The sequence below is a fragment of the Artibeus jamaicensis genome, unplaced genomic scaffold (assembly GCF_021234435.1).
Source record: "Artibeus jamaicensis isolate MK-2021 breed Jamaican fruit bat unplaced genomic scaffold, CSHL_Jam_final scaffold_1689, whole genome shotgun sequence".
In the NCBI taxonomy this organism is placed as follows: domain Eukaryota; kingdom Metazoa; phylum Chordata; class Mammalia; order Chiroptera; family Phyllostomidae; genus Artibeus; species Artibeus jamaicensis.
The window spans coordinates 11,202,424-11,228,291 of record NW_026522029.1 but is presented as its reverse complement, the minus strand read 5'-3'; positions in this window follow the sequence as shown (position 1 = coordinate 11,228,291).

Genomic DNA, 25,868 nt, shown 5'->3' with positions numbered 1-25,868 from the left:
TGAGCTTCATGCGAAACTGCTCGTTAGAAGAACGTCATATAGACATGTGTTGGCAACAGCCGAAGGCATCCTTTCCGAAAGCTGTTTCGACAGCAAGGCCAAACCTCACTTGCACCCGTCACCCATTTCCCATTGGTTTCTTTCCTCCCCCCGCCCCACATGGACCCTGTATCCGCAACATAGAGAACCAACAGGAATGCAAAGGGGCATCACAAATTTTGACTTAATTTACACTTCGGATGCCATCTCGTCAGCATTAGCCAACCTTAATAGAACACTTAGCATGTTAACACCCCCTAGGTTTGTCCGTAGTTAAATTTTTAATGCATCTATAATGCTCAGTGTCCTTTCCGCAGCTGCTGCCTTTGCATGTATAATTAATTTCAATATACTTAAATGTTGCTGATGTGGCTTTTTATGTATAACTCTGCTTTAACCATTAATAGAGGGTAAGAAAAATCGATCTTTTTAAGAATGAAAGTTTAACAATGATTATACGAGTTGGAATCTGCATAAAATATTAAATAAAAGTGATGAATGAAAAAGAGGACTGTGAAGAGGCACAATCAAAAGTCCAACATGAATTAAAACAACAGGGAGATACCACGTGCACCTATGAGAATGGCTAAAATATGTCTTAATTGACAATATTGGTTGCTGCGGGGGGTGCCAAAGGAACTGTCGCGCATTTCTGGAAATGCAACATTTACAAACACAGTTTGGTCACTTCTTAAAAAGGTAAGCACAGCCTCCCTTTGGGGGTCCAAAAATCATGCTCCTAGATGTTTACTCAATTTCTTTAAAAAATTATATCCACACGAACCCCTGACTGTTTAGAGCAATCATATTTACAGTCAATAAAAACCGGAAGCCACCGCAATGTCCATCCCAAGTTGAGTGGATCAACAAATTATGCGACATCCATATGATGGAATGTTACTCAGCAATAAAACAAAGACAGCCGTGAAGCCATGTCTTTTCATTGAAGAGTGAAAGGAACCAGTCTGAAGGAGCTCTGTGCTGTGCTGTTCCGCTGCTCGGACCTTCTGGAAAAGGCAAACGTGTAATGATGGTGTAAAAACCACTGGCTGCCCAGAATGAGTGGCGAGTTGATTCGGTGGAGCACAGAGGATGTTTCGTGTCGGTGATGCTCTTCTGCATCATCCTGCAGTTACTGATACAGACATTAAGCATCTGCCAAAGCTCACGGAGCTCTGCAGCATGGAGGGAGAACCTTAATGTTCGAAGTTTTAAAAATCAGCGGAGGTCAGGATCTGGCTGGTGTGGCTCAGTGGACTGAATGCCGGCCTGTGAACCAGAGAGTCATAAGTTCAACTCCCAGTCACAGCACATCCCTGGGTTCCTGGCCAGGTCCCCAGTAGGGGGCGCACAAGAGGCAACCACATAAAAATCAGTGGAGGCCTGGGGATCCCAGGATGGAGTGTGGGAAGTGCCAAAACACTGAAACTTCACTACAAGTTTGTGAAACTTTCTCACAGAAGGGGGTGGGAGGAAGTGGTGTTTATCATCTCATGAACTCTGGAAATTTCCAGACCCCTAAGATGGACACAAAGAACTGTATGTGACGACTGTGTTTCCCACCAGTGGTTCGGGGTAACAAGGATAGGCACTCCAAAACACACTCTGGTTTTAGATAAAATAATGTAAGAATAGAATAATAGTAAGAATAAAAAAAGATAATTGATATGGCATCATTGTACAATCTCTTAATAATAATACAAATGTTTATCATCAGTCTGTTTGTGGTAGGGAGATAATTTGGAAGAATTGTCAAAATCGCAGTTTCTCAAAGAGACCGACTCTGAGGTGGACCCGTGGTCTCTGGAGCCTCCTGCCCTCGAGCACGTCATTCCAACGCTGTGTTCCTTGGTCCTGCAGCTGTGAGGCCGGAAACCCAGTGCCTACACGGAAGGGTTCCAGTGCAGATTAAATACGCAGAATGGACTATGGCTCTTAGTAAGTGTGATATAAGTTATAGTTACTTAAGGCGTAGATTCAGATTTGGAAAGAACTGATCACTTTAACGAGAATTTACAACATATAACTTGTTTCACTGAACCTTACATAGATAAGTGCATTCTTTCGGCATAACACTGAACACAAATAGAACAGATATATTAGGTGGATAGATGGATGGGTAGATATAGATACATAGATAGAAAATTATATGTGGCCTTTGAGTTGGTAAGGCGGCATAACCCCATATTTTGTAACTCTCTGGATTTCCTGATTATAAAAGATGTGCTCATTTATCATAAAATGATTAGGTAGTAAAAATACAAAAAGAAAGAGCAAAAGAAAATACTAGAAAGCCAGCATTAAGGGAAATCAATACTGGGGACAAACCTATTATTCTTTCTCAGCCTGAGTGGAAACAAACTTCCTGCAAAGAAAGCCATTAGTGTCACTGCATTATTTCATACTGTGACCTCGATGTCACCCACAGGTCACTTCCCCGGGGTGTTCCTAGCTCTGCCTTCTGGAGCGGTTGCAATGGCCCACAGTGCCCTCTGTTTCATGGGTCCCCCCAAGGTGGGGCCTGTGGGCCTGCATAGAGAAGGGGGGGGCTCCTGCTTCCAGGCCTTGGCCCGGCTGCCCGATGTCCACCATAGACTACAGCAGAAGGAGCCCCGGGGGGCTAGGCTGGCCCTTTGAGGTCCTCTGAAATGAGGACAGATCGTCCCTGGGGCCAGTACAGGAGCCCATGAGGCAGGTCAAGGTTGGTCTCCTGAGCACCCCTGGGAGAGGAACGCTGAACAGCTGCACAGCTGTGTTGCCATCATCCTTGGGTCTACTGATAGGGTGTCACTCTAACCCCTCTCTGGGGGACTTCCGAGACCCCCACCCTTGGGTGGAGGCAGAGGTAAATCACTGAATCAAGTGACTAGCGGAGAGAATACTGATGCTCCTGCCTCCTCCAGACACTGGAAGAAGTGGCTCTTCCGCAGAAGGAGCCCTCCACACTGGGGACTTGGGCTGGTGGTGCTCACAGGGGCTTCGCCAGAGCTCACCTCCCAGATTCGAGGAGGGAGTACCACTCCTGGGGGACAGGGGACAGTGGGGAGCAGCCAGTGAGAGGCAGCAGCGGGGAACTTGGGCAATGGGACTGGTGCCCTGGAGGGAAGAGAGCAGCATGGTGTCCCCACTAGACGGACTGAGGTCATTTAGCTTCCTTGTTGTTGACCACACCCCAAGTTATAAAACAGGAAAGATGAAAGAGCCGGGAAGGAGAGGCAGGTCTCCGGGGGAGGGAAGCCCGGTGTCCTCTCTCTCACCCAGAGGTCCAGTCCGTTCATAGGGATCCAGCCGAGACCAGATGAAAGGTGGGTCTGTGCACTGGTGACGTGTCTGGCTGCGCATGGGGAGGTGACAGTCACCAAGTGTTACAGGTGCCAGGGCCATGCACCAGACGGGCTGCAATCCCACGCTGCTGACTAAACAGATGGAACAAATCCAGGTTCCTCCTTTCCCAATCTGTTCTCCTGGCTTTGCCCACTGGGAGGGCCGGCTGGCTGCGACCCTACTCTGTGCTCCGATAGGCTCCCAGGTCTTGGAACTGCTTTACTACTGGTCCAGATTCAGATACCACCCAACAACGTACCCTCTAGATCATAAAACAGCTTGGGTGGGGGATGGATAGTGATGTAAAGGAGGCAGAAAGAGGGCTTCTGTGTCTGCCCCCAGGCTGCTTAATTCTTCATTGCAGTCTGCGACCCATTAGCTCAAAAGGCGTCTGGAGCCAAACTGAAGTATTTACACGTCCAATGACTTTGAAAATAGCCCAAATAAGCAGATTTTTAGCCATTTGGAGCCTGCCTTCTTTGCATGCTCATGAAATCGCAACTACATCTGCTAGCAATGGACAGGAAACTCTGGGTCCTTAAAGACCCCAAGTCCTGGAGCTCTCTGACATGCTGTCACCTGGACACCTGAGCCACACCTGAGCCTCTCTCTCCCGGGATGTCTCCTGCCTTCCTCCCCTTCTGAGCAGCAACCCAGCATGAGCCTCTGGCCAGTGTCCTGCTCTGAGCAACCTCCCCCGCAGTACAACACAAAGCTTCCCCCACTATAGCTGCCACCTCGGCTTCTTCTTTGATCAGCTCCACGACCTCCTATAAATATTCCATGTGCTGCTAATTAGAAGAAACCTGGAATAGCTCTACTAATATCGATGAAGCCGACTCCGGAACAAGGAACATTACCAAGAATAAAGAGGGACATGATTCCTAATCATTCCTAAAGGAGTCAGTTCTCTAAATGATTTAAAAATCCTAAATGCCTGTGCATGTAGAAGCCAAGCTTCCAAATACATGAGGCAAATTTGATATAATAAAAAGAAATGTTTTTTTTTTAAATCCACAATCATAATTGGAGACTTTAATGTTTCTCTTTCAGTGAATGATCAAAAGAAGCAGACAGGGAACTGGGGAGAGAGAAAAGCCTGTCTACAAACTGGACTAAAATTATACAACACTCCGCCTAATGATGATGGAATCAAAATTCTTGTCACATGCACAGGGTACACGTGCCAAGGTAGGCCATATTCTGGGTCGTTAAATAAATCTTAACGCATTTAGAGGAATAAAAATAATACTGTGGATGCTCTTTGATAACAATGGATTACACTAAAATCAATTACAGAACGGTATCTGGAAACCCTCTCGAATTATCTTGCAATTAATCAGCACACTCCTGTGTCATGCATGAGCCAAAGAGGAAGTCTCAAGGGGAATTTCAGAAACATTTGTACCAAATGAAAAAGAAAAAGGCCTATCAAAATTTATGGGGTGCAGCAAGAGCCGTGTTTAGAAGGGAAAGTATAACGTTAAATGCTTCTATTAGAATAGCCTTCTAATGAATTGTCTGCCTCCTACATTCGACGATCGACACAAAACAGAAGCTTTGCTACAAGGTCGTAAGTCACGTGGTGTCTCTGGCTCTCCGTCTCACGTGGAATGAAATCCAAAAGGCTGACCACGGCCGTGAAGGCTGTCCTTGGCGCAGCGGCACGGAACCCCTGCCACCTCGGTTCTTCCCTCCTGCAGCCTGGACCTCAGCGGCCCGGGGCTCCTGGCTCTCTCGCCAAGAACGACACAACTGCCCCGCCTCCAGTTCTCTGCTGCGCCTTCTCCCGTGGGCAGTTGCACTCCGCTCTTCCCGTGCATCAGGGATCTCAGTGTGTGAGAGAGGCTTCTCCAGCCACCCTGCACACAGCGCCGCCCCCCTTCCTCTGGGAAACTGCATCGCTGGGCCACACAGGCCTGAAGTTCATCTGGTATTTCGCTCACCTAACGATGAGCACGCCAGCACATGGGTGGTGTGACCCTCCTCGGCGTCTTTGCTCAGAGTCAGGCCGAGTGGAACCACGTGCCCTTTTCAACAGGTGGCTCTAGCACTGGCTGAGGCATCTGCCATCCCTGCTGGAAAGCAGCGCAGAGTCGGTGAGAACACAGCGGTTGTTGCTTCTGTTTGGCTGTTCGTGGGCCAGAGCTGAACGCTAGACACAGAACTTCGGCTCACGTTTCCGAGCATGGAAGTCCATCCTAAGACTGTATATCTCAGTGTATCCCCAGGGAAAGAGGCACACTGGGGACCTGGGGGGAAAACGAGGAGTCTCTCTCAAGCTTTGCCTTATTTTTCACAACAGCATCACTAGCTCCTTCAGCACCGCGCCTGTTTGTGCCTTTCTTGCCTGTCTACCCCGAACAGAATGGAAGCGTGGTGAGAACTGACTGCGCTTGTCTTGTTATTTCATGTTAGGCTACGTGAATGGGCTTAGACCCTGAAGCTTTCACAATGAAATTATGGCCATAGTGAATAAAAATGGAAATAATCAGGAACATTAAAGATCTATTAAAATTGTTTTGGGAAACAGAAGGTAGAAAATGACACTGTTCTTAATCCTGAGGCACTTTGGGTATATTCTATCATTTTTTATTTCTTATTAAAGAGCTGGCTAATGAGAGCCATAGCTCTCCGCCCAGGAGGAGGATTCTGTGTACACTTCCTTCTATTGACTCTTGGTGGGGTAAAGGGAGATTTCCTCCACCCTGCTAGGGCCCCTGGTTGGGTGTGAAAATTAAGGTAATGATGACAGATGAACAGGGGAAAACTTACAAACATATTTAATATACATTTCACACGACGCCAGAGCCTTTGGGGGGAAAGGAAGACCCAAAGAGACAGACCTGGGTGTTTTTACTCTCAGTGGGATGAAGAGTGGGCAGTCACATTTCTGGCTGGTGTAGCTCAGTGGATTGGGCACAGACCTGTGAAGCAAAAGGTCAGCAGTTTGATTCCCAGTCAGGGCACATGCCTGGAGTGAGGGCCAGGTCCCCAGTAGGGGGTGCACGAGAGGCAACCACACATTGATGTTTCTCTCCCTCTCTTTCTCCCTCCCTTCCCCTCTGTCTAAAAATAAATACATAAATCTTTTAAAAAATAGAGTGGGTCCGTCATAGAGGAACACGTTAGGTCGGAGTGTGGAGTAATTGTAGGAAACTGGGGGAAACTGGAGTCCTGCTGGTTAGCCTCCTTCCCTGTGCCCCTTCATGGAGATGAGGATACTCGTTCCACTGGGCCATCGGGCTGCACCTCGCATTGAGGGTTTCCTGATCTGCTCGGAGAACACCTTAGCCGAAAACACTTGGCACATCAAGGGGGCGTATTTGGGGGTGGCATGTCTGGCGCCTCATCCCTCTCAAATACGCAGCGCCATGCCAAATCCTGGCGGAGCAGCCTGCAGACGAAATCAAAGCTGTTAGAAACATTTTTGGTGGTAAAGTCGAGCTGCTGCAGGTGAGGTTGGTCCTCCACGTGTCTCCCTGTCAGCGCAGAAAACTTAGGCACTGCTGCCTGGAAGACAGCAGCTGGATGTTGTGAAAGGGGATGCAAGCAATGGGGCGTCCACCCTAGACCTCAGTGGCATTGGAAACTGTAAGTGATACATTTGATATTTGTCCTAGAGATCACAGTGACTGTCTTGACAAGTCTATGCAGATGATATTAAAAGCTGCACATTTTGGAAAGGCCAGCCGTGAGCAGGTGCCCAAGGTGTGCAAAGGGGTGGGCTGTCGGGAATGGAGGGCATGGAAAAGGTGGTGGTTCGTAAAACTCACCGACCTCAGGAGGGCCCTGGCCGGTTTTCCAGCGGCATTGGAAAGGGAAGCACACACCGTAACAGAGGGCGCCCTCCTTGTGCACTCACGCAGTAACAGTAAATTGCTTTTTTTCTGCTGACATCACCCGAGTGCCATCCACTTGTATTTGATTAAATTTATCTGATTTGGGGGGGGAAAATCTCTGAAGAAAGTTGAGATGTTCTTAACCAGCAAGAGGGAAGGTGGAGATAAAATAGAATTGCATTCAACAAAGTACAGGTCTTTATTGTTCCTCTTAGAAATCAAGAGTTTACAGGTACAAATGCAATGATACAGTTTAAGGTGTAAAATTGTATACTCCCTTTTTACTTCATAACAGTCATATTTTTGACTGTTTCCCCCAACAGTCATACTTATGACTTTGGTAACAAATTACCGTCAATTTGGTGGCTTAAAACAACGCAAAACTGTTCTCTTATACAGTCTGGAGGTCGGAAATCTGAAATCAGTTTCTCTGGGTCAAAATGAAGGTGCAGCTGGTCTACACTCCCTTCAGAGATCGAATCCATCTCCTTGTCTTTTCCATTTTCTGAAGGTGCATCACTTGCACCTCTTGGCTCATAGTCCCTCCCTCCAATACCAAAGCCAGCGGAGTAGCATCACTCTCTGACTCCGCCCTCTCCTGCCTCCCTCTGCTTCTGTCTGCTGAGGACACATGGTTTGTTTTCTTGTGTCAGATTCCTCTCTGCCTCTCCGATGAAGACCTTTGCAATTGCTTCTAGTGCCCAGGTGATAGAGCGGGGTAATCTCTCCATCTCCATATCCTTGACTTAATTACCTCAGATTAATCTCTTCTTGCCATAGGAGGTAACGTTCATAGGTTGTGGGCATTAGGGTCTCTATGTTTTGGGGGGCATGATTCAACCTTCCACACTGTTCAAGTACTTTATATCAAAAATTATTTGCCAACAATCAATCTAGTAATAAGTCAAGTTACAGTCGGTCTTTCAATTCTCATGGCAATGTGATTAGTCTGAGATGATCAAAATTAACATCTTTCCTGAAACTCGATGATGATCCTAAACCTGATTTATCTATTTTTTCAAAAAGGTCTATTTACGATACAGAGTGCAGCCAAGGGGGGCCCCCCAAAAAGATTTGGAATGATGTTCAGAATTCAAAGTGTATAGGAATATTGGAGAGACATAATAAGATGTCCTCACTCCTTCCCCCCACAGGTGTGAGTTGGGGGAAGGAACGAATAGAGTCAGGGCCATTGAGAGCTGTTTTGCATAGCAACAGTTTTGCAGCTACCCTCTGGAATAATTATTTAACATATCTATAACCTTTAACTGGTTTCATAGATATGTTAAATAGCTGTGGCCAAGTTTTGAGCCAGGAAGAAGGGAGTGGCTGCTACCCAGGATGTAACTAAGGGCTGCTCCCCTGAGTGAGAGGGCCGGTGTGAGAGCTTGGAAAAGATTGGCTCCAGGACATGAGGCGATAACTGCCCAGGTGAGGGGGGAGCCACGGAGTTTCAGCAAAGTAAAGGTCCCCTGTTGGCCAGGTGAAGAGAGAGCCACGCAGCTTCAGCAGAGTGAGGACCCCCTCTTGGTGAGGTGAAAGAGGGAGCCACGTGGTTTTGGCAGAGTGTGGACCCCTCTTTCCCAGGTGAAAGGGAAAACCACGCAACTTTGCCAGAATGGAGATCCCTGCAGCCAGGTGAAGAAGAAAGCCACATGCTTTTGGTGGAGTGCGAACCCCTGCAGCTTTGGTAGAAGCCCGCGAGGCTTTGGGGTGCCCCTTTGGCCATGTGGCCTGGAAAGCAGGAGAGACTTTGACTGGAACTGGGTACAAAGAACTCTTGCCAGTGGACCATGAGAGGGGACCACAGTACTTTGGATTAACTAGAGAGAGATCCTGCCTGACACAGCTGCCGATACCAGCGGCCTGCAACACAGACATGTGCTCTTTTCCTGATTTACGGTACCCGGAGTTGGGACAGTGGGAGAAGGGAGCGCTGTGTGGGTGTAGGTGTATACCCTAAAGGACTTTGATATTTTAGTGGAGGCGTTAGGCCTGAATAGCATTAAATAAACATTTTGTTTCCTTTTCACAAATCTCTGGCATTGAGAGATGTCTTTCCAATTGGCGGCGGACAGAAGAGCCCAGTAGATATTAGTATTCTGTCCTTGGGAGGGACCTCTGTTCTGTAGCAGTTTTTTTAGGTCCCTAGGTGGGCCAAACATTGCCTCCCCCCTTGAACCTCTTGTTCCGTAACATTTACTTCACCTTTCAGTTACTTAAAAATCCTGCAGTTAATGTCTTAAAGCTCTAGTGACCTGAACTGAGCCATCTGTAGAAAAGGCAAAAAAAAAAAAAAAAAGCTTGCTAACAATTTTTCTACATTCTTAAAAGCAAATAGGCATTATAGATATTTTCATTTACCAAGTACTAAAATAATAACAGGCCAAATATTACCAACTTTTCCTTTATCATTAAGAGTAATTGTCTTGAGGTCTTTTACTTTGCCTTTAAAAATTAAATATCATTTTTATTTTGTGCAGAGAAAAATGCAGTAAAGATTTTAGTAAATGTCTATGATTTTTAGCACATTCCATCAAGGTTTTTTAAGATTTAAAAGAAAGAGTAAATATGGTGTTACCTGAATCACCTAGGTTAGCACAGTTGAACATTTTAAATTTGTAAAGAAGATATGTGAACACATCTTGCTGATGTATAACTTTTTTTGGTAGCCATTGACATGTTTTAATTAATAAGCTGGAGAGAAACTTACCAAATGGATGTGAAGTTAGGTTCTACATAAATCAAATTGCTGCCAGATATATAATCATCCTTAAATATGCTACCCAATATGTGAAATATATAAAAGGGAAATCTACACTAATAAGCTCCAGAAAGTTCAGCTTCCTGGAGCACTGAGCCTTGTATAATCAAGGTATTATATCTATAATAACAGTTGTACTGTGTCAAAAATTGTAGAACAAAGTGAATTGCCGAAGCTTGCTGTGGGAGATAGTCAAACAATGCTGTTTTTAATTTAAAAACAAACTTCCTTTGCTTCCAAGGGCTTATTAAAATTCCAATAGGGTAATCAAAGCAAATCATCTTACTTAGAAAATAATGTGTATAAATTTGATTTCACAAAGTTATGTAGGAAAGTATCCTGAGAATGGATTGAATCATTTCATCTCATTATCCATTCTTATTACAGGAAATTTGAGACCCGAGTCATAATTATTTTCTCGTTCAGTCTCTCTGCTGTATTTACAATATATATATATGGTAATAACATTTTAATAAGAGCACATATACCACAAATTCATAAGGGCAGATATTTTCACAGTTAATAATCTAATAAAATTAATTATGCTGGGAGGCTAGATAGTATAATGGAACAAACTACAGATTATATATGTGTATATGTATGTATCTATAAGTACTTATTTGTACATAAAGTTCTTGTACTGACTCCTCAATTTAGGACTTATTTCAGCTTTGGGGATAGCACAAAAATTCTCACAAATATCTAGAAGGGAAAAGGCACATTTGTGTTCATGTCAAGACTATTTGTGCCACAATTTCCAGTTTCTGAGGCCATTTGCACATGTCCATCTATTTACTAAAAATATTTTTCATGCTTACTAAGTTATTTCTGTTGTCACCGAGAGTAGCTCAGTGACAAAGGTTACGGACAGTCCTACCTGGAGCTCACTGCCCACCCTGTGTCTGAGAGGGCCAGGGAGAGAGGGAAGTAGAAAAATGAGCTAAATAATAGTATATTAAAAAGCGATAACTGTTAGGGTTGAAAATGCAGCAGAGCGGAGAGAGGACAAGAATGAGCACCTGAGGCAGAGGGAGGGGTATTGGGATGTTCTTAAAGGGGAAAGAGCACCTCTTAAGAACAGAGCATCTTTGTCCCGTCTTACAGGAAAGAAAGGAGCAACCCTGAGGGGTGTCCGGGGAAAGGACATTCAGTTCACCGGACCTCAGACAGACCATGTAGGGACAGAGTAAAGGGGTGATGAGATGTAACCAGATTGGAGTTATAAGAAAGTGAGAGAGGAACAAAAGAATTGAAAGTATATGTAATGGAGTGATTACAATAATAGTCACTTCCTGGGGAATTTACCTTGAGAAGAAGGGACTTAAATATATATATACACAGAGGCTGAAGGATGTGAACTCTTGGTAGGAAGAATGGAACCCCTGTGGGGTTGGAAGATTTTCAGAATCCTGGGTCAGGAGGGGTTGGCTTATAACAAAGGATATGATGGTCAGTGAGGGTTCATTAAAATTAAGTGCCTGGAAGGGTTACAGACTCAGCGATGGCTAGATTCAGGGGTATATTCAGTGGGTGGCTGGCTGAGCTAGCTGTGCAGACAGAATAAGGGCAAGAATTCTAGAGAAAAGAAGTTCAAGGGTGCTGGTGTGACTCTAACTATGGCCATGGGAATCATCGGGAATTAAGACAGAAGTATGTGAAGAATATGATAAAAAAGAAGACAGTTAAAACCTTGAATAATAAGAAAGAGAACCTGAGTGTATCTGTAAGGTGACTAAAAAAGAAAAACAATAGCAAAAAATTATGTACACAATACCATCCAAGACCCATAAAGACATGCGTGTTAAACAAATATTTCATTCATGTGTGATATACTTCATTTTGCCTATATTAGAACTGTTCTCCCCCCTTGTTGACAGAGGGACTATTATTCTGAAATGTTGTGGAAACCACAAACTAAGACATCAGCCATCAGTGGAGAATGCAAACAGGTTTCTTCTCATAGATATAAGTCTGGACTGAATGTCGGAGTGGTTGGTCCTTTTAGCCCCACATTTTTATATTTGAGGCTTTAAATTCATCTCATGTGGTTCATGCTGGACAGGCCATATGTAACAATGGCAAATTTCCAACCAGTACAACTGTATGTATTTGTGCCACTTAAAAAAAATCAGTAGCTCTAATGTGGGAAGCTTTGGAAAACCTTTGCTCACCTAAGACACCAGGCACCATAGGAGAACGATAAGGCCGTCTGAGAAAGCAAATATCTGGATAGTCAGTAGGACTGGGACTAGCACCCCCTGCTGATAGAACCAATTATCGCATTTTGCTTCTGTATCCCTCTTTTGTCACCTAGACAGGAAGACCCCTAAGCTATATAACCCCCCAAGAATCCTTTGTTTGGGGCTCAGAATTTGGAGACTCACTCCTCTGGGCCCGTGCACGTTAGTAATAAACCTCATACTCCAGAATCCCTCGGTGTCTGGTTGCTTCATTTTCCTATAACAGCTCTTTAAAAAATACTGAGTTAATAAGGGCTTGGTGATGATGAACTCCTTGAATTTGATCTTATCTGAGAAGCACTTTATCTGCCCTTCCATTCTAAATGAAAGTTTTGCTGGATAGAGTAATCTTGGTTGTAGGTCTTTGGATTTCATGACTTGGAATACTTCTTTCCAGCCCCTTCTTGCCTGTAGGGTCTCTTTTGAGAAATCCGCTGACAGTCTGATGGGAACTCCTTTGTAGGTAACTACAAAGGAGTTATCTCTTGCTGCTTCTAGGATTCTCTCCTTCATTTTAATTTTGGCTAATGTAATTATGATGTGCCTTGGTAGGAGATGTTAAAGGGACTTATCTAAGGAAAAGAAGATAAAAAAGATGAACAGTGAAAGGTCAGCAAACTCACAGTTATTAAGAACCACACCTAAAACAAAAGCAAACTAAGAGGACAGCTAGATCAGGAGCAGAACCATAGAAATGAAGACCACATGGAGGGTTAGCAACATGGGAGTGGGAGAAGGAGAAGGGGGAGAAGGTACAGAAAATAAGATAGGGGGAGGGCAAGAATAGTATGGGAAATACAGAATCTAACGAACTTGAGACACGTGGTCATAAACTAAAGGGGGGAATGGTGGGGGAGGGGGTGTGCAGGGTGGAGGGGAATGAAGGGGGGAATAGAACAACTGTAATGGCATAATTAATAAAATATATTTAAAAAATAAAAAAATAAAGAAAGAAAAAAAATACTGAGTTAATACCCATCAGTCATCTTTGCTGAAGACTAATGTTTGCTTCGGGTGAGAAAAGTCATTAAAACTTACGAACTAATTACCCAGAACTTAAATTCATATTGTTTCCCAGCAGGCATGATAACCAGCATTTTCAATCAATTTTGAAAAACATCTCTGTAGTAGTTAAGTCTCAGTCCCCAAGTGTATTGATTTAAAACTGGTCAGCCTGGCACCGCCTGCACTCCGTCACAGTGGGCACGGCAGACACCAGCGATCAATGCAGAAGCTTATAAATTTATACCATGGGCGTCTACAACATGATTAATTTGTGTGTGTGTTCCTAGCAGCAGTTAGCAGCAGGCAGGAGTTTCAATGAAGTAAAGTTGTGATCCCCACGGGGGCTGTTCACCCGAAATGTTCCAAAACAACCAGAGCTTCAGACTGTTTACATTAAGAATTGATTAATAACAAAGCTATTAAGCTACCTATTAGGTTACATATTGTGTCAATTTAAGGGATACTGCTAATTAAGTAATCATAATCATCTGCATTTGCCACGTCTAATTAACTTTTATATCTCTTTTTACGTTTTTCCTCCAGGATCCCACAATATTCTAGTGGCATTAGCAAGAGGAACATTTAGGCCATTTCTTGCAGTATTGCTTTCCAATAAAGTAGATTTCTATGAAAATACTTAGGGTAGTTCAATCAGAGTAAGTGGATTTTCATGACAATTACTTTGGGCTGCTCCGAGTTTATTCTTGGGGAAATGAATGAACATTCGGTGAGAGTGTAGGGTTTTAAAGTGTTCCTATGTAAATTAAGTTTGGGAAGTAGTTTTACAACTTCTGGGAGAAGTTTAATGTAACAGTCCTAATGCCTAAAATGATTACCATAAATCGATCTTTTGTGTGTGTTATCTCAGAATGCGATCTTCGTGTCTGGAAAGATCCCTAAAGATTTTTTTTTATCTTGGGAGTAAGAAGCGGCTTAACAGACTTTCTTTCACTATCTGTGTCAAAGAAAACAACACCTTCAAAGTAGTTCCACCTCCGCAGGTAAATGTTATAACCTATCCCCTTCTATTCAAATGAAGTTAAAGTATTATTTCATCACCAAATAGTAGCTTCTAAAATGAATACTTAACAGCCTCAAAATTTCATATTTCAATTTTAAATTACTTATTAAATAGTATTTTACAATGAATAACATATCTAGCCTGCTGTTCACCATGAACTAGAATAGTAGATTTGATTATTGACATTACCCAATCAGTTACAAGATAATACTAATTTTGTTCCTCTTGATGGTGCTTTCTTCTTATCACTGCGCTTCTGCATGGGATTGCTTGGAATTTTACTACCAATTTACCTAGGGTTCAATTCTAATAACTGTGCAAGCCATTGAACGTTTAATCTGGTCAGAGTGCTGTGCAACGCCTTAACGCAGATTATTATGACTGATGCTTAATCTAGTAAAACAGGTTTTACCATCATCATTTTGCAGATGAGAAAACTGGATGAAATATCCCATCCCGTTTCCCATTCAAAGACTGGCCTTTAGCAAGGCCAGGCTGCTCCTGCAGACGGACCTCGCACTGAGGGGAGACTTCCCAGCCCCATCTCACATCATTGTGCCGGTTGACCTATGGCTTCAGTTCTTGAAGGACTGGCAGCCCTTGTTTTCCTACGTATTGCCAATAGTGAAGATACTTGTGAATATTATACTAAAACCATACTTAAAAAAAGATTGGATTTATTTATTTTTAGACAGAGGGAAAGGGAGGGGGAAAGAGAGGGGGAGAAACATCAATATGTGGTTGCCTCTCGTGCGCCCCCTACTGGAGATCTGGCCCACAACCCAGGCATATTCTCCGACTGGGAATCAAACCAGAGACCCTTTGGTTTCCAGGCTGGTGCTCAACCCACTAAGCTACACCAACCAGGTCTAAAACAATACCTTTTTAGAGGCATGTTGTCGCCGATTTAAAAAATGTTCATGAAATTATCGGGCACTCATGTCGAAGTTGAATGGGCTTTGTTTTGGCCCATAGAAGCAATGCTGTACGAGTCTGTGGGACTGAGGCTGGTGAGCAGGGGACTAGGAAAATCTCCTGGCAAGTGGAACGAGAGAGACCAATGGTGGAACACGCAGCCTGAATGGCTGAGCAGGTAACAGCCGGCTGATAAAATCACAAGGCGTCTTCCCCAACTGGAGATGCCCAGGAGCAGATGGTCTAAATCACCAAGGTCAGGGAGGCAGGTAACAAAACCCGGTGGGATCCAGACTAATCAAAGATGGAGGTAAAACTGAGTGGGAAGGGACCCCAGATCCCGTTATACACTCATTTTATTATATCAGTATAAACAACACACCCAACAACCTAATGGATATTCTATTGAGAGCCTCCTCCGAAATCTCCCCTAAAAAGCCACCCTGTAGAAAGCAGACAAAACCTTCAGGGCAGTTGCGCACCCCTGCGTCCCTCCTGTCCTGGGGCGAGCGCTTTTGCGTCCTGGGGCGGACTCTCCCTCTGAGCTTGCCTCCCCAGCCCTTGTTTGGCCTCACTGCACTAAGCTTTAATAAACCCGTTTTCACGTCACCTGGACTCACGTCTTGAACTTTTTCCTGCACCAGTGGAGAACCTGGTTGTCTTGAACGGTGCCAGGGCCAGTCTCACCTGGGTTTGAACCGGGTCTGGTGACAGGACCACTTTCAATTGCCTGGACCCCTGCCTGGGAGTTAGGGGTGGACTGATAACAGTTCTTGGCACCCTGAGACCAGCATGCAGGGCAGGCTGTGCTGGCGTCGCGCTCCACAGTCCTGGGCCTGGGTGTTCTACTGTTGCTACCAAGGCTTCAGCCATGGGACCGAAGCTGCTTTTGGACGCCTAGCCCGGCCCGTGTAGATACCGAATTCCACCAAGTGACCTCAATCATGCCAGATGGAGTAGAACAACCTAGCTAAGCTCTGTGCACATTCCTGACCTACACGGTCACGAGATATTCACACGGAGCTTGGTTTGGTTGGCAAGATCTGCGTGGGCTACCATGGGCCGATACTTTCGGAAGCATAGCTTAGTGTGAGGTTATTTTCCACGGGGAAGGGGAGCTGTTTGCTGAAAGGATTCTTTAATAAAGGGTCTGATTAAGAATTCCCGGTCTCGCTCTGTTATCTCAAAAGTAGTTGTTGGCAACGCCAGGACATTCTCGGAGAAGAAAAAAGAATTAACAAAGATCCGCTAGGAAATTTGTTTTCGTTTGTTTTTGGTTCAGTTTGGTTTGTTTTTTAACACATTCGGGCCCTTGGAAAGGGCTCAGATATGTAGGCTGTCCTTGCAAAATAGCTCTGAGATTCTCTGGAAGACATAGTAAAGGCAACGAGAACACGGAGAAAGATAAACGAAGCAAAGCTCATTTTCTCTCTTACGGGGCTGGGTAGTTCCCACATTTTCTGCAGAGTGTCCTCATTTCTTTACTGTAATAAGGCAATTTGCATGAAATCACACCATTGGTGCCAAGAACATAGTCATAGGCAGAAGTAGTGCCAAGTAAATATCCCAAAATGTAGCTTGCTATTTGAAATTTTGTATTATATTTGCATGTGATTTTCAACAGGGAAATTAATATTTATCATTTTATTTTTACTCCTCTATGGGAAATATTTAATGATTCTCAGTCATATTCATGTTAGCATAAAATTAATATTAAAATTTGGCTTTTAAATAATATTTCCAATATTGGAAGTATTTGTTTCTTCATGTTGAAAGTATAACAGGAAAAAAATGTTCATTAACATAGCACCTTGCTTATGCAGACTTATTTCTTAAATTTCATTTCATACATAATAAAATGCGCAAGAAGTCAAGAAAAATCTGGGACAGTCATCATGAGCATCAGAATTTCCATGTGTGCTAAAATATTTAGAATGTCAGTTGTAATGAGCCCAAATCAAAGTAATTAAGTACAAATGGAGGAAATCATGGAACTACTTATTACTGGTATGCTATTTTCACCCAAACCTTCTCATAGCTTCAGATCTGCCTTAAAATTTCTATTTATATGTAGTTTATGAAATTGTGATTTCTGATTGCTCAATTTCCATTAGATATATATTCAGATGCATATTATTGCATTTGACAACAATTCTGCAAAGTATATTAAAATGCAGGAGAACTTTTAAATAGGTTTTGGTACCAATTCTAATGTGTGCAGGGGTTTCCCCAGACCAAGAAATTCTCAGCCCTGGCTGGTGTGGCTCCGTGGATTGAGCGCCCACCAGCCTGCGAACCAGAGAGTCACTGGTTCGATTCCCAGTCCGGGCACATGCCCAGGTTGCAGGCCAGGTCCCCAGTAGGGGATGCACAAAAGGCAACCACCCATTGATGTTTCTCTCCCTCTCTTTTTTCCCCCGCTTCCCCTCTCTAAAAGTAAAATAAATAAAGTCTTTTAAAAAATAAAATAAAAGGAAAGAGATTCTCAGAACACTGGTTGGGTGTCCCCCAGTTCAGCTCGGTTCTGCTGGGAACAGCATCAGATCCCACAGGGTCTGGGTTCAAGGCTGCCCTCTCCTTCAGAGGCCATTTGCAAGCTCAGCTTTTACTGTGCTTCCGACCTACTACTGGCTACAGATCGGAGCCCCCCCTGCTTGGACTTCAGGCACTTGTTACACATCCAATTTGTGACCCGTACGCTAAGTCAGAGGTTCCCAAGACCCTGTCCTTGGGTTTGGCTGATTTGCTAGACTGGCTCACAGAACTCAGAGAAATGTTTCGTCCACCCATCACTGGCTTATTACAGGGTCATTTAAGCTACGGGCTCTTTGGTTGGGGAGGGGAGACGTGACCTGTCCGCTCTCAGTGTCTTAGGTCAAGGACGGCAAGATCTTGTGGCTCATTAGCTGGCAGCTAATTGCTTGGCTGTTTAACTGTTTCAGTTTGCCCATTCCACTTACCAGGGAATTTTCTTAGCTCTTACCACCCTGCTCAAGAAGATTTACCATGTACTCTAAGTGCAAAACATACCCTGGATTTTGCAGACTGAGTATGAAAAATAGAATGTAAAATATGCCATTAATCCATTTTCATATCAATCACATATGGAAATGATAGTATTTTGTCCCAGTAGTTAAAATACATACGTTATTAAAGGTAATTTTACTTGTTTCTTTTTCCTCATTGCAATATAACTACTAGAAAATTTAAAAGTCTGCAGCTCATCTTGCATTTATATTGACTAGCACTGGGTTGCAATGTTTGAAATTCATGTAGTTAGGGTCAGAGGAGTTTCCAAGAAAAATGGAGAATTAGGAGGAGACATATTAAATTAATTCTGGCATCTAAAGAACAGCCACTGTGTAAAGTCAGCTTTAAAATTAGACCTGAGGGAGGTATCTGCTATAGTTACCAGTATATGTGATAAAATAACAGTGACGGGGGAGACATGTCTGTCACTACTAGAGTTCACATAAAGCCAAGTCCCTGAGCCGTGACCTTGTGCCCTGTGCAGAAATATTGCTGATGGCTACATGGACCCAAAACTTGTTTGGAAGTTGCTCATATTGATAATAAGCACTCTTCACAGCCAAACTATCTTGACAAATTAATTCCAAAATTCATTACTAGTCTACCTTTAAAGGATTCCAGGAAATAAGATACAAATGAGGAGTGGAAAAATAGCATGCTCTGTTATCTTTGCTTTTCACACATTTCTTATTTCCAGCTGATTTTCCCATATCTGTTTATATACGTGGTTTTCATGAGAATTTATGATGTGGGGAATTTTTGTTTCTAATTTTCAAGCCATAAATAAACACCATAAACTTTTATATGCCGGCCTAAGATATATATTGCCTATATGTTGTCTTTGTTACTTGTGGCAGACTGGAATTAGTCATGTTAATTCATTGGGATGACCCTAAATTGCATTTTTAATATGCTATCTTTGATGTGCTTTGGCTTCTTATTTAAAAATACATAAATAAATTATAAAACCAAAATTCTATGTAATACAGAATTCTAAAAGTACTTCTTAAAGCATTTATTGTATTTTACCTGATTGGACACCAAACGGTATCCAATCTAACCAAATGTGTACAAATACTCATTAAAGACTGTAAATCATGCAATCGTTCATTATTATTCTACTGTTCAACACATGGTTGTTATATAAGTAAAATAAAATGTATTTGTTAAAATTCCAGGCTAGCATTCCTGATGAAGAAATAAAAAGAAAGAAAGAAAGAAAGATGTGATTGTTATTAGTGGAATGATTACTTACAACCACGGTTGAAATTAGGGGTTTTAAAGAATAATTATTTGGCCTAGCTAGAACTTACCAAATCAACCAGTGCTGATACCGGAGGGTATCACATGCCAGGCTTACCTGATGTGACCACTGTGTTGTCCTAGGCAAGCAGATGAAGGAAGAAATAGCATGAGACATTTCAAGGGAAAGAAACCCCAGCAACCTTCCCGTCCGGCGCCGCTCCTAGAGAATTGTGCAGTGAGCAAAGGTGTTTTATTTACACCTCTCCAGAGCCCTGGCGTGAGTCTCCAGCAGGTTGCGGGGGGCATCCCCAGCTCTGGTTGTCCATCATAACCTGTTGGAAAAGACTTTAGCATATGAGGCTCCCTGGTCCCTCCCACCTGAGAAGCATTCGGTCTGAGGGGAAGAAGGGCACACCTCTAAACAGTTTAGAAGTTCTCTGGGGTCTGATGCAGGCCAGGTAGGGAACCCCTGAACTTTGGATTATACTCTGTCTTGTGGCCTTAGGGGACTTTCTCTAGTAATGATCCAGATGGTTTTATCTTGTGTGAATATTTCCCATTCAGGCAAAATGGATCATTCTATGCTGATATCAACGAGCTAATCTTTTAACTTGTCTTTTGTATTTCTGTGCCTTTCTTGAATTTTTCTAGTGCATGCATGCTATATATGTGTGTGTATATATATACATATATACACATATACACATACATACATATATATACATATATATGGAATAGCTCTGGGTCAGTGGTGGAAACCCCACTGGGGCAGTGATATACATATGTGCACATAGACAACAAAGACACCAAAAAAAGGGCTCCGAGAACTTTAAATATGTACAGTTTGTTTTATGTCAACAATACTTCAATAAACTTTTTAAAAGTGCAAAGTAACAAAGTGTACTAACTTACTCTATGGAGTCTTTCAACAATGACTTTTAAAATATTAAAATGCACAGCCTAAAACAATTATTTTTATTTTTTTCATGAAGAGTATTGATCCACTTATCTATCTATCTATCTATCTATCTATCTATCTCTCTATCTATCTATCATCTATCTATCTATCTATATAAAACAGAAAGTGCGATAGGGGTGATTTAACAGTTGCTCTGATACCAGAGGGTTGTGTTTTTATGCAAACGTTCTCTCCAGGAAGCCCACCAGGGATCTGGGGAATATCAAGGCGAAATCTGAAAATCTTCCTGCGTGGTTTTAGCTGGGGCCGCAGGACAGTTGCCACCCCCAAACTCCAGCCTGACCCACCTCTTTGTCTCCCAGGTGGAGTAAAGTTTTTTCCGCAGGGGTTCTGCGGGATGGAGGGTAGAAAGACAACAGAATTTGCCCCTTTCCAGGGGCAGTGGTGCAAACACATCGCACCTGCGAGTGGAAACTGGTGGCTGAGACTCATGTCCGTTCCAGGTGCATCCCTCCTGTCTCAGCCAAGGCCCCAAACCCCTAGTCTGCAGGGGACAGCCCCACAAGTGTCCCCTGAGGGCACTGGTGGGTCACCATTGCAGTTAAAGGGGGGAAGCAGAGGGTTAGTCATTTTTAAGCTCTTGGAGGAGGAGCTGGGGGAGGAGCCAGCCCTGGTGTGCATTGGGAGAAGGAACAGTGACCCTTGTGAAGGCCACATGCCTGACATCGAGGTTCCCAGTGTCTTTTTGAGCCTGAAGCTTATCAGAGTATCAGAAAACACCACTAGCCAAAACGGCACCAAGAAGCTAGCAAAAACCAGAGTGAAACTACCAGTGGAAGACATCTGGGGGGCTTGGAGGAGCCTGCTTTTTCTGGAGAGAAGGGCACAGAGGAAACTCAACACTGATGAGAGAGACAAAGGTATCGTAGAGGAATTTGTAGTGTTGGGTAACTAACACAATGGTCACTTGCAAATGCGTCTGTCTACAGAAGACTTGATGGTATATACGGACCCCCACAAAGACGCTAAAAAAGGGCTCCGAGAACTTTAAATATGTACAGTTTGTTTTATGTCGACAATACTTCAATAAACTTTTTAAAAGTGCAAAGTAATTTACTATATGGAGTCTTTCAACAATGACTTTTAAAATATTAAAATGCACAGCCTAAAACAATTATTTTTATTTTTTTCATGAAGAGTATTGATCCACTTCTCCCCCCCTCGCAACTGTAACTAGATCATTAAAATCGTATGATTAGTTTCTAGGGATATACTTTTCTTGCTCTTTTCTATAGAGTAGGCTTGGTAACTCACCAAAGACAATGTTAAACCATGACGGCAAGCATTTAAAATAGAGTTCCCGACTGTTTTTCAATTCAGTTCTTCCTTGTTATACAATTCTATTTCAATGTAATCTTTTTTTTTGAAGAATGACCCTAATTTTCCTTATTAACTTTCTCAGCGTGTCACCGATATTAGTAATTTCATATTCATGTATAGAGATTTTTCTTCGGATTTGTCTTATGAGTACATCACTTGCATACTGACCGTTAGAATGGTTTCAATATGATTGAGTCCCTTTTCTATTAAGTACAGGGAGTGGCTTCCTGCTTAGTGCCCTAACCTTAAGTAAAACCTTCTACCAGGATTTGCTTAGTGAGATGAAGTGGCTAAGAAATGAGCTTTGCCTTTCAATACTCCGATGAGTCAAATGCGCGTCAGTAACATGGCTCTAGAACATGTGTCCCAAATAGACATTGTCCCTGGTCCCCACCAACAACATGCGTTTGTAAACGTCTGCACTTCTTAAGAGAAATGGGTAGGAAACAATTGTTGCATCCGCTTAAAACTATTTCAGTACTACTACTCTGTTTCTCTCAATAGTCACTTGTGTGCTCTCTGAGCTTTCTAGCAGAATAGAAACATAGTTTTTTTTAACAAGTTGCTGAAAATATGGACGAATATCAGCAGCACACTGTAAGTAAAAGAGAATTGAAGAGTGTACCCCTTTCTAATTGCAGTGAAATGTGCAAGAATTCAAGTGTTTTCCACCAGCTCTCTAAACTCAATTGCGCAGATCCATTGGCTTTCTGTGGTCTTTTGCATAAACCACTTCTTTCCAAGCCATCGAGGTCATTAAAATACTGCTTCCTGAAGTGGCTGAGCTCACTGTCTTTGTTTAAACAGAACCTACTTGTTCAAAGGAGCAAGTACAATTCTTAAGGCTCATATAATGATTTTATAGACTCCGATCAAGCTATTTGAAATAAACTGTGGGGCTCAGGGGAACAAATTATCATGTCTACTAAATGTTTACCTTACGGTGAGCTGCGGGCATGGCCTCATATAATTGTCACTAAGCAGCTAAGGCATCGTCTTTCACAATAAATAAATCCTGAATAAAAATGGACAGGATTGGTTCTCACTCTCACAATAAGAGAACACGAATTTTGCTTTTAAACGACGTTTTGTCTATTGGTGACCCTAAGATGAATGACTGGAAACAGCTACCCTGTCCTTAAAAGTATCAGCAACGTTGAAATCGTGCCTTTACCCTGCAGGCATGAGACAGGAAGCCTGCAAGAAATGCAACACATTTATCCCTCTAAATGGTCTCAATTGTAAAACATCGGTGAAGCCAGATCACTTAAAACCTAGGTGTTTCATTCCTTTGTGACACCGCTTTTCAGAAACAATAACACTATCTGTTAAGCCTGCGCTGAGGAACTAAGTGGCTGAATTTACTTCCAGTATTTTAGCGGCCAGTTATGTAAATCAACACACCGGCACCGGACCCCTTCAGTGGGACAGGCAAAAGTGCTTGTCACCACGTTACAGGTGCCCATGTTCTGGAGCACTCCCCAGGGAGGGTCGATTTTTCTCAGCAGTTTTCAGAGCCTGAAAAATATTCCTGGATAGAATAAGTGCTGAGTTTTGTTGGCTCCGTAGAATTTGATAAATAGAGCTGATTTTGTGGCATTGCTTTCGATGATGTAATTTGTGACTTCCCTCCGGCTCGGGTCAAGACTGCAGGCTACGGTGTGTATTTGTATGGTGATCTCACTCACCCCCGGGCTCACTGCCTTTATTTATTTTTACTTTCATTTTCCTGACACCCTAAGTATCTTCCTGCACTTGGAGCCGAAGGCAGCAGTGACTTGTCTGCTGATGGTGGTAGTAAACCTGGGAGATGGTGTCCGTGTGGAATGTATCAAGCTGGTGACAGGTGGCCGGAGTTTCTAGCAGGAGTCCAATGTAGGCAAATAGCCCATGGCGTCTGCGACCCCTCGACCCGAGCTTCCAGCAGCTAGACGACAGGGGGCGCTGTTCCCACTCTCTCCTGCTGCAACCGAAGCTAGATTTACCTTAGTTTTTACCATTTTTATGCTCTTATTGTAGCACCAGCTGGTGTGGCCTGGGGGAATGAGCCCCCTTGGGCAGTGCGTGTCTAAATCCTATTATGTCAATGACCTCATTTCCTACACCACTCAATATAACCTCCCTAGGAAAGTCCCAGTGCCCTTGACAAGGCGGTTGCTGTTCCCCTTACTTTTCAGCTGCCTTGTGCGTCATTTACTCCACCGACCAAGCCCTTATTCATTCATTCATTTATTCAGGTAACGCCTATTCATATTTATGAATGTCGTGAGGTAATGGTCATAAAGAACCTGCCATTAGGTATGTACATATAATGTTGGCAGCACGATCCCACGCCTTCTTTATTATTTAGGATAAAAAGAGGTTAACTTGCTGAGAAAAGCAGGAATGCCTAACTCCCAGAGGACCCCCAGCTGGTAATCCCAAAGCCCCCACTAATTTTATTTTATTTTATGCTAACGAACTATGATAAAAGAGGGCGAGCCCAGGAAATGCCAGTGTATTTAATTTATAAAGATTTTACAATGCTGCCACTTAGAATGCATTTTAGTCCCAACAACTTTGAAGAATTGGAGTGAAAGTTCACTCAGATGTTGCGCTGTGGAGTCATTAATAACGGCGGGCTCTGCGTGACCTGGAACTGCAGTGATAACTGGAACCCACGCTTCCAGTAAGGCGGGCCACCCCGTTCTATTCCGTGAAGGTGCACGACTCCCCGGGTCAAGGTACTCGGAGGGAACCCGGAAAAAATTTTTTAAAGTATGACAGAAATGAGCCTAAGAATCAAGATTGGCTGCTCTGCTGGTAGGTGTTGAACTAACTGGACCCCAGTAGTCATTCTTTTGGATTGCTAGTGTTTGCTACCGTAGACTTATGTTGGACTAAATAATTAAAAACTCCCTGAATTTACTGAAAGCTTTTTGACAATTATGTGATTTTTAAAAATTATTAAAGAGGGTAACATAGATCAATCCAGTCTATGAACTTTAATACTCCTACAGAATCAAGCGACATAAAAGAATACTGAATATAATGGAATATTAACTCCATACTAAATAAACAATGTGAAAGTGGGTTTCTGCTATGTCTCCATCCGGTTTTCACAATACCCAAAGAAAACACGTTTCACTTAGTGAGAATTATTATTTCTTTTTCAGACCATTAAGTTATAAGAACTGTAACATGATTCTGAGGAAGCATGGACTGAATTATAGTTCTAACCTCGTAAGAATAATGGAGTTACCACCCGTGGCTTTCTTCAAGAATATTTTTCCCAGGAACTATTATTTAGAATATATAGATCTCTACATCTCTAGAGATCTATCTATCTATATATCTAGAAATCTAGATATAATATAAGATATATCTAGATTCATATACCTATACCCATAGGATATATTCTAATATATATAGTGTTTTTTAAAAGATTTTATTTATTTATTTATTTTTAGAAAGAGGGGAAGGGAAGGAGAAAGAGAGTTAGAGAAACGTCAATGTGTGGTTGCCTCTCATGTGGCCCGCCCCTGGGGACCTGGCCTGCAACCCAGGCATGTGCCCTGACTGGGAATCGAACCAGTGACCCTTTGGTTTTCAGCTCGGGCTCAATCCACTGAGCTACCCCAGCCAGGGCTGTATAGTGGTTTTGTCAAGATAAAATACCATTATTAAATTGATATTTTCTTCTGTGCTGTGTGCTATTCTAGATGTAATAACTACATTCTAATTGACCGTAAAGAACTCGATTGTATTTTTTGTTTAAAATGAATGTGTATTTGTGTGTGTGTGTGTGTGTGTGTGTGTGTGTGTGTGTGTGTGTGTGTAACATTGATAGTTGAGAAGGGAACAGGTAATACAGTTCAGGGAACTGGAATGAAGGAAAGAGGGAAAAATAAACTCAGATTTTCAGAAGGAAAATCCCCAATTATGGCTATCATTGTGTAAAAACAGTGAGAAAACAGAATAGTAAGAGTAAAGCGCCAGATAATTTTCTGCTGAATTATATCTTGTCGGCAAGAGATCTGTAAGTATTCTAAACTCATAATTTGCAAATCAAATTCACTTTTGAATATTTATTACTCAGATACTGGGTTAAGTTGTCGAGCATAAAAATGTCCAATCTATCTTGGTTATATAATCATTTCAGTGA